The sequence below is a fragment of the Panthera pardus genome, unplaced genomic scaffold (genome assembly GCF_024362965.1).
Source record: "Panthera pardus isolate Hobbes unplaced genomic scaffold, ASM2436296v1 HiC_scaffold_2, whole genome shotgun sequence".
NCBI classification, from domain to species: domain Eukaryota; kingdom Metazoa; phylum Chordata; class Mammalia; order Carnivora; family Felidae; genus Panthera; species Panthera pardus.
Genome location: NW_026526765.1, coordinates 51,420,365 through 51,430,293, shown reverse-complemented (window position 1 = coordinate 51,430,293; position 9,929 = coordinate 51,420,365). Strand labels below are relative to the sequence as shown.

Genomic DNA, 9,929 nt, shown 5'->3' with positions numbered 1-9,929 from the left:
CAAAAGGCTGGAAGGGGAAGAAACACAAGTACACTATCCAAGGTTCTTACACCATACATGAAGTATCAAGTGATATAATACCACAAAGTGGAGTGCAATGAGCTAAATGTGTATACTATAAATTCTAAAGCAAACACTAAAAAAGAAGAAAAACACATACACAAACACACATACAGTTATAGCTAATAAGCCAACAAAGAAGTTCATTTAAAAAAAAAAAAAAAAATACTGGTCCGGGACTACACAATGTGCTCGATTGCCACAGTTCTTTAATGTGCAACCTCTTCCTCAGTCCTTCTTTGTCTTTTGTGACCTTGACATTTTTGAAGACTACAGGCCAGTTGGGTTGTCTTTGTTGTTTACTTTTGTTTGGTTGTAGAATGTCCCTCAGTTTGTGGTTCTCTGATAAAAACAATGTTCTCTTACTGTAAGTCAGATCACAATGGGGCCCTACTTAAATGGCTCCCATGGCTTCCCCACCCCTTGCACTTAGATCAAGCACGTTGTTACAGAGCCTTTCCTGATGTGGCCTCAGCCTTCCCTCCACTTTTATCTCCCATCACACTTACCCTGCCATGCTCCAACCACATGCTGTTTCTTTCTTTCTTTCCTTCTTTTCTTCCTTCCTTCCTTCCAGCTTGTTCTCACCTCAGGGTTGTTCCCCATGCTCTTCCCTCTTGTCCTTCCTATCTCAGTTCCTAACCACCACCCCAGAGGCATCTTCCCTAATCACCACTTCAAAGCAGCCCTCCCCCATAACCAGCCCCTGCCACTTCCGTTTAGTTCCTTCAGAGCACTTACCACCATCAGAAAGCATCTTGTTTGCTTGCTTTCTACCGAAATGAAAGCCTTGGTCAGAGAGTTCTCAGCACCTACAATGGTACCAGGCACACAGAAGGCCTTCAGTACATATTTCTGGAAAAAAATGAATGAAGAAGGGACAGGGGGAGCCAAGAAAGAGAAAGAAAAAAAGAGGAAAGAAATACACTTTGGAAGAAAGGAGATCCCAGGGACATAACCAATATCTGTTGAAAGGCTTCCAAACCCTGAGGCCTCTCCTAAGCACTGTACATGTACCAACTCATTCATGGGACAGTCAGAATCTGAAGTCACTGAACTTCTGAGACCCCAGACCCTCCACCAGTAGTATGAGGAAGTCCTCTAACTGCAGCCTCAGAGAGACATAAGGAGGGATGCTCAGGCTCCCTAAAGCGATCTCCACAGTGGGTGAAAACCATGTAGAACAACAGAGACCCATCCTGAGTGGCCAGAATGAAGGTATGAGGGGATTGGGACCCACCTCTTGTGCCTAGCTCTCCTTCCTGGGAGGGACCCTGAGAGCTCCAAAGACCCCATTTTTTTACCACAAGATTTTGCCTCCTAAACTGAAAAATGTCGAAATGCAGAGAGAGAAAATAAAGGAGCAGCACAGAGATGCAGAGATGAGATCTGGGGAAAGAGTTCGGCTGATTTTCAAGTACCTGGTTCCAGGCCATTCCAGAGGTCCGGCTTGCCTCCTGCCCTTGGTACCATGAAATACACTGTAGCCTCTAAGAGTCCTTTTTACTGAAGCTAGCTCTGGCTGGTTTCTGTTTCTGCAGAATGTCTGTTGATTTCAGAGAGCTGCCTTCAATTACTTGGAGGGGACCTCTCCCCCTTCAGGGTCTTGGTGGGAGGCAGAGAGCACACCCTCTACAGACTGGGAAATATCAGTCATTCACTTTTCCAGTGTACCTTGCAGCTGGGAGGGTTAAACACGTGACCCAGGTTCACCAATTATATGTGCATATGCAGTGAAACAAGGCCCTAGAGAATCCATTTTAGCTGGAGTGGTGACATCTTTCACTCCATCATCCCTGTGGCAGCAGCATAAGCCTGGTATCTATGCCAGACTGGGGCTGTGTCATCACACAGACTGCTGTTGTGACGGACACCTGACCTCCCTTGTCACTGCCCTTTATCTTGTGCCTGGGCTGTAGCTTTGCTGACATTTCTGTGACCCACCTGACATGCTTTCAATAAATTCCTTTTCTGCTCAAGTCAGCGAATTGGTTTCCATTACCTGCAACTGAGAATTCCAATGAATCCAGTTACTTTCCACAAGAGTCGTAATTCAAGGAGCTCAGTCTTGCCTGAGTTTTCTTTAAGTGTATATTGGGCTAGCCTTCTCTCCAGCCGCTAATTAATACTGTCTACTGATCCCACAAAGGGAGAGCAAGCCCTCAGGTGGAAAGTCTCTGCTGCATCTTATATTTTGGTGCACAATTACACATTGCATAATCTGCTGCTGGCCCATGTCCCGCTTTTGTGTGAATTAGGAAAAGGCTTGGCCATCAGCTGGGGACACCTTGTGCAGGAGATAACCTGCATAGCATGTGCAAAGGCCCTGGTGGCACATCTCTCCACAGCCCTGCAGCTGTGGCTGGCTGGACTGGAGGGGAGAATGTGCTAAGCACTTGTTTACAAATGGACAGATTCTCCATTTGGTTTGGGCTCAGTAGGGAAATCAACTTGGAAGGCATGGGCTTCACAGAAGCTTGTAAGATGAATGAAGCACAAAATGGTTTGCAAGCTGGAATCCAAGGGTGGGTTTCCAGGGGAGTCTTAAAACATCCTGCATTTTATATAAAATGTGTGGAGACATACATTCTTTTGTAGAGAAAGTCTAATTATCAGCTTGTCTAAGTGTTCCGTGACCTACCTACCATACACACACATAAATTATAACTCTAAAACCACTGGTATGACCTGATCTTTCATTTTACAAATAAAAAAAGGAAGAAACAGAAACGTTCAGAAAGGTCACAGAACTCATTAGTGGTCAAGTCAGAATGAAAATCCAGGTCCACAGCTTAAATAACAGAAGTCTCTCTTTAGGTAGCATTTAGGTAGCATTCACGTGGTCATGCCAATGAGGTGTCTTCAGTAAGAGAATTCCACCTGGTCTGGAATGTACCAGAAGTGGCAGGAAGCATGAGCAGTGCTGGTGTTCCAGACACCAGGCTCCCTGTGCCCCAGTCACCTTGCCCACCCCAACCTGGCCTAGAACAGGCCTGCCTTGGTGGTAGGGCACATCAAGGGCCACCAGGGATAAATCGTGCCCCACTACTGTTCCCCCCACTATCCTGTTCACACACTTGCATGTACCCACACCCAGGGGCCAGAGACACAGGAAACCTGTCAGCTGGAAAGTCACAAGTCACCCAGCTAGTGCTTTAAAGCAAGGAAAAATAATGTTTTTAATTTTTTTTTTAAATCTTAAACCCACACAGATATACTTGGCCCCCATATTACCATCAAGGCCATGTGTGGGTGGAACAACCTCGTACATTCACATTCACCTTTCTCAGACAAGGCCTTCCTTTCTTGGGTGCCTATGATATTCATTTATCAGCTTAAAAATATTGGGAACAGGGCTCCCAAACAGCAAACCCCAATGGCTTGTTTCTAGAGTTTACCGATTCCTTTTTCACGAAATCTTAGGAATTACCCCAACAAACAGGAATAACTGCTAACATATGGGCCAGATACTGTACTAAGTACCTGACATACATATTATAATTTCATCTTCACACTAAGGATAAATACTATTACTATCCCTATTTTATAGATACAGAAGTAAAGCCAAAGAGGTAACTCGGTTAAAGTCACAAAACCAGGAAGAGGCAAAACAAGGATTTATACCCGGGTCTTGTGGACTCCAGAGTCTCAGCTCTTAGCTGCTCTGCTATGTTAGGCTAAATTGCCTCTCAGGAGAGGGGGTGCTGGTTGGCGTTTGTGAGAATCCTTGACTTTCTCCAGGGCCCTTCATCAAAAGTTCTAAACACAAAATGGAAGGATGCCTTCCTTAAGTCCTAGGTCTTCCAGTGAAAATAGGGCTTCAGAGAGTCTTCAACTATTGGTCCTGAAGAACTTCAGAGGTTTCTTCTAATCTTCTTATATTACAGGTGAGGACATAAAGAATCAGAGGGATTAAATGACATGTGTGGGACACACAACTAGCAGGTGGTCCCTTGACCTGCCAAACCAGGGCCCCAGAGTGGGAGACATTTTGTCCACTGTTGTATTGGGCGGGGGGGGGGGGGGGGGGGGGGGGTGATTTTAGGGGCACACAGACAAAGCTTTAACTAATGTGGATTCTCAGGGCAGCTGGGTGGCTCAGTCAGTTCAATGTCTGACTTTGGCTCAGGTCATGATCTCATGGTTCATGAGTTAGAGCCCCACCTCTGGCTCTGCACTGCCCTCTCTCCATCAAAGTAAATGATGAATGAATGAATGAATGAATGAATGCAGTGGGTTCTCTTAATGAGAAAAATATCCCTAGACTCCTCTGTTAGTCCTGATTAAGGAGACTCTGTTCATTCAGTGTGTGAATATGTCTGCAACAGTTCTTCAACACTTGTTAAACTCCCTTTTTACAGAGAGAAGGGCCTTTGGTGAGAAACAGTATAAGAATCAGCAAGAATGTGGCAACATTGTTGTATTTGGTTTTTTATAGGTTACCCTATAATTATGCTAGGTGATACAAGTTTTCCATTTATACCTTAATTTAAAGTTTCCATTTAAATATATGTATCTAGGTTAAAGAAAAATTAAGTCAATTTAAGGAAAACATTAAACGAATATTGGCTGCTTGCTATGATGCAAAGTAACCTCGAAAATTTCAATGAAAGTGCACGTTACTTCATCATCACTTTTTAAGCAAATGACAATAACTACAATTTTAAAGCAGAGGAGGACTCTAATCATGGTGTGTTCACGGGACCAGAAATCACGCTACGTTGGGCTTCAGCTCCACACTCTGACTTCTGTCTTTATAACCCCGCCCTCATTACTCACGGGCCCTCAGGGAAACTATTAGGCCACCTTGGGAGGAGTCTCGAGGACAGGGACGGAGCTGTTTACAGCAACGAAAGAGGTGTGCCGCCCCCTGGTGGACAGATTGGAAAGCTGGGTCGCCAGCTTTAGAGTGCATGCTCATAGGCAGGCCTGACACTGAATTGTTATGCGGTCCTTTCCTGTGTATTATACGTAAGCACACATGTAAACATAGATCTGTAACTGTCTTTGAATTTCACTTCAGGACAGTAAAAGGGGTTTTATGTCTGCTACGACTGAGAACTACTGTCCTAGAAAACTAAGACTTGCTCCCTACTTTGAGGGCTTACTTACAGCCAAGGCTGAGGAGCCCCTAAGGCAGATTTCATTGTACCAAGTGTTATTCCCTTGCCTAACCAAATGCTCTCTGGTCTTCTGTCCAAATCCTGCCTCCCACGAGGCCCAGGCCTCCCTCCCTCCAACTCACAGCTCTCACCCTCCTCTGCAATCAGCACACACTTCTCCATAGAATTAATCAATCCCACCTCTGGAGCCTCTTCATCCAGGATCACTGTAAACACTCCCTTTTCCAGAGTACCAGGACTTGAACTAGATCCACCACAATGGACTTTGTACAAGTTACCTAACCAATCAGAGCCTGGTTCCCCAGCTATTAAAAGTACCCCTTGGTGCTGCTCTGAGATTCCACTAGACGATTCACATGAAGCACTTAGCATGGCCCTGGCAGGGAGTAGATGCTCGGTGATGTCAGGGGATGGTGGGGATAACTGACAGCATCCCTTCCACCAACCCCTTTCCCCCAGTTTTATTTCAAGAGGTGTCAGTAAATGTGTACTGACTGATAAAAACAGTGTCAGGATTTGCAGATAGAACTTACACATTCACCAAGCTGACACAGTATCTGCTCTTGCCATCCAATTCAGCTAAAAGATTTTCAAATTAGAGAAAGCAGCAAATGAATAAATAAGAAGGCATGGGGTGCCCTCTAGTGGCATAGGAGGAAAAGTGCATTCTGGAAATGGAAAACAGAAAGATTTAGCATAATTATTAAGGAGAAAGACAAGTGTTAAACTGAGCCACGCAGTAATGCCTGAAAGATACAAGTGGGAACTTACTCTCTCCTCAGTGGACCATTGTGGATGACTTTATTATCTGACTTTACCCCACACGAAGTGGTTCGCTCAAGGTCAGGTCATTAGTCAAGGGTAGAGCTGGAAATTTAAACCAAAGATGCCAACCACAAATCTGGAAATCTCTCCCCTATTGGGGGGCAACCGCTCCAGAGTCAGAGCCAAAACTTAGGCATTTTACATCCTTCACAGGACTTAACACAGTTATGCATAAAATAGATAGTTGATCAGTTATATAATGAAATAGTAAACACTTATGAAATAATCATTCTGTGCCCAACACTGTGCAAAGTGTTAATAGATTATCTGTTGTTCATAATAACTGTATGAGATATCCTACTTTACAGATAAGAAAACCAACTCTGTAACTTGCCTAAGATCACAAAACCTAGGCTCACACCCAACCACACTAACTCCAGAGCCTGGTCTCTTATCTACTAAACCACTAGTTTTCAAACTGTTTGGTCTCAGGATTCCTGTATGCTTAAAAAGTAATAAGGACCGCAAGGAGCTTTTGTTTATAAGGACTATGCCTATCAATATTTATTGCCTTGGGAATTTCAAAAATATTTACTAATTGACTTAAACACTGCAATAGCCCTCCTAATGTTAATATATTTTTGTGAAAAATAACTCTATTTTCCAAGATTTAAAAAAACCATTTAGTGAGAAGACTGACATTGTTTTACATTCTTATGGATTTCTTTACTATCTGGCCCTAAAAGGACAGCTAGTTTCTCTATCTGCTTCTGTTTTCAGTCTGCTGGGATATCGCACTTCAATTAGCTTCTGCAAAACTCCACTGTCCACTTGTGAGAGAAGAGAATACAAAGGGCAATAACATCTTAGTATTATTACTGAAATACTCTTGACCTCTCATGCACCCCTGAAAGGGCTCCGGGGACCCCTGGGATCTCCAGACGCTCTTGCAGAACCACTGCCATCTATAGGGCAAATGAACAAAGGGCCCTGCCTTCCTGAGAGTCACTTCTGCAGGGAGTTCATTCCACCTGAAACACTCCTATTGACTTCTCACATGTTTTTTCTTCCTTTTTCCTTTTTTTTCCTCCATTCTTGTCCTTTTCCTGGTAAGTGCATGCATTCTAAGTCAACTTTTTCTTCCTCTATGCTCTGGATGCAGACCATCGGGGGGATGATGAACCTTGACACAGCATCCTACAAACAGTAAAGATGGGCTTTGTTTTAACCCTAGATGCCTCTAAAGACCAAGTATAAACTTTTAATTCCTATTATTCCATGTCTAGGGAAAAGAACTTCTGAAATATCCTCACTCAATTTCATCCAGACTAAGAAACCTAGTATTGAGAAGTGATACTTCCAGTCAGGTTTCACTAAGAGAAATAGTTCTTAGCAGCAGAAGACAACCATACTTCACACCTAGAGGGAATCTTGGCTCCCAGTTGCCAACCCTCCCCCAGCCCCCCGTCAGCATCAGGGCAGAGGGTGCCCCCCTCCACCTCCACTGCCTCCAGTGATCCTCACTGCTGCTTCCAGACTACACTCCATTTCTCTGTCCTAAAACCCAGCTCGGAATCTCACATCCAGACTACATAATCCATTTGTCTGTCTTGTTGCAAAGACTGGGGTCACTTCCTTCCACTCTTGGAGATTTTGGCTCCCAGCTCAGTGCCATTCTAATACCACTCTGTTTATTCCTTCCAGGACCCTGCTCTCAAAATTACTGGACCATTCTCCCGTGAGCTTGTCCCCCATCTGCCTGTCACTCATTCCTGTGGTCATCTGTTAAGACATTATCACTACCAGTAACTTCAAATTCTCCGTAACCTGACCTGCAAGCAACCCAGTCTCCATGTCCCCAGCTCAATACTACCCTATTCTCAACAACCTTTTGGTCCCCCAGGGATCTGCACTTAAAATCCAAACTCATTTTTATGGTCTGTAATGTCCTACGTGATTTGGTGCCTGCCTACCTCTCTGGCATTGTCTCCTAACCCTCTCTCTACTACTCACCATGCTCCAGCCCCACTGACCATTCTGCAGTTCCTCAAACATGCCAAATCCATTCCTACCTCAGGGCCTTTGCACTAACTCTCTCCTCCACCTGGAGAGTCCTAGCCCTGGATGTTCTTTGCCCTCCTTTCTCACCTCCTTCAAATCTTTTTCAAAAGTTACTTCTCATTGAGGACCTCCATAACCTATTTAAAACTTCAGCCCATCCATCCATCCACTCACCCACAGGACATTCCCTCTTCCCTACTTTATCTTTTCCATGGCACCTATCACTTTCCCGCATATGGTATAGCTTACTATTATTTTGCAGATAGTTGGTTTCTTCCAGCTAGGATGAGGGCAGAGATTTTTATCTGTTTCGTTCAGTGCTATATCCTTGGTACCTAGAACATGCCTGGCACATAGTGACCGCTCAATATTTTCTGCACAAATGAAGGGAATTGGGCTGTGCAGATTTGAAACAACAAAAATAAGAGCTTATTAAGTCATCTTATACACAAAATTTTAAACAAAGTACCCACTCTCCCTCTTTACCCAACTGTCCCCTTCAGCATCTCTCCACACCATCTTCAGCCCTCTGCTTCCACCTACAATGCCGGACTGAAGGACGATTTGTTTTACTAGTTACATGCCCAGTTTTCTACCTAGGAATGCGAAACACTGTGCTCAACTAGCTTTTGATCTTTCTAGGAAGATGAAGCTGCCTCTTTTTTTTTTTTAATTTTTTTTTTTTTTTAACATTTATTTATTTTTGAGACAGAGAGAGCATGAACGGGGGAGGGTCAGAGAGAGAGGGAGACACAGAATCCGAAACAGGCTCCAGGCTCTGAGCTGTCAGCACAGAGCCCGACGTGGGGCTCAAACTCACAGACCGTGAGATCATGACCTGAGCCGAAGTCAGCCGCTTAACCAACTGAGCCACCCAGGCGCCCCTGAAGCTGCCTCTTAAGCACAATCTCTGCTGGATACCTCCAGGTTGGTCTCCCATAGAGCCTCCGATAGGCTGTCCCTTCCAGTGTCAGTGCAAGTGTGCAGGAAACCAAAGGCCAGCTGTGCCCTGGGCTCTGAACTGCATACCAATGGCAGGAAGCTCCCACCTCCGCAGTGGCCCTGCAAGATGGAGGGGAGGGATAACACGTGCCATCACCATGGAAACCCCTCCCACTCCTCAGGCACCAGAGGAAGGCTGGACCTGCAGTCTGTTCCACCGTGTGCTCAGAGAAGTGGCTCGTCAATCTGGCCTCTTCTTACAGGAAAAGAGGCCTCTTCATAAGGAGTGTAGTCACAGATCCTCCTGGGAGCCTGCGCATACAGGGAAACAAGCAGCCACTTTGCTGCCATACTTCCTGTTGTAATTCAATCCCATGAACTGTCTGTCCCAGGCAAGGCTGTGGACTTGAAGACTGTGAAGATAAACATCCCCTTGGCCAATGCTTATTCTGTCTGGAGCAGGGGAATGGAAGATCTGTTGCTTGACCGCTTGTGGCTAAGGTCTCCAAAAGTCACCAGGTACAGCATGTCCTAAAGGTAGTTCTGTGCTTGCTGAGAGATGCAGAACCAGCCATCAGGAGACAAATGAGGCCTAAGAGAGGAGGTGGTCAGCTTTCTGTGTGCAGGGAAAAGCCATGTCCACCATGGGAGAGAGGGGTTCCTCCCCCTCCTACAGCCAAGAGTAGCTCCAAATGAACCACACCTGAGGACTGGGACCTCCAAGACAGGGAGAATGGCATTTTGTCCCCCAGATGTGTGCCTATTGTAGGCCAACCTGGTGCCATCCACAGAGCCAAGCAGGGCTCTTAGGGGTGCATTCTGGGAGCCTGAGAATCTGGTTCCTTTTCAGCGCTCTTACAAAAAAAAAAAAAATGGAAAGGGGGGATCACTGGCATGTGGGGACTTGATCTTAAACACTGTTGCCTGCTCCTGGTACAGAGATTTCTCACCTGCTAGAATAGCCCAGGACTGTAGGGC

At 45.2% G+C, this 9,929-nt stretch overlaps 1 long non-coding RNA gene across 1 annotated transcript; it reads right to left on the bottom strand.

Annotated features, from left to right (window-relative positions):
* Positions 1–251: 251 nt before the first annotated feature.
* Positions 252–1,818, bottom strand: LOC128778353 (uncharacterized). The gene is made up of 3 exons (XR_008423952.1): positions 1,482–1,818; positions 802–872; positions 252–402 (listed from the first exon to the last, which is right to left on the bottom strand). It is a non-coding gene; the product is annotated as an uncharacterized LOC128778353 (long non-coding RNA).
* Between the last annotated feature and the right edge of the window lie 8,111 nt (positions 1,819–9,929).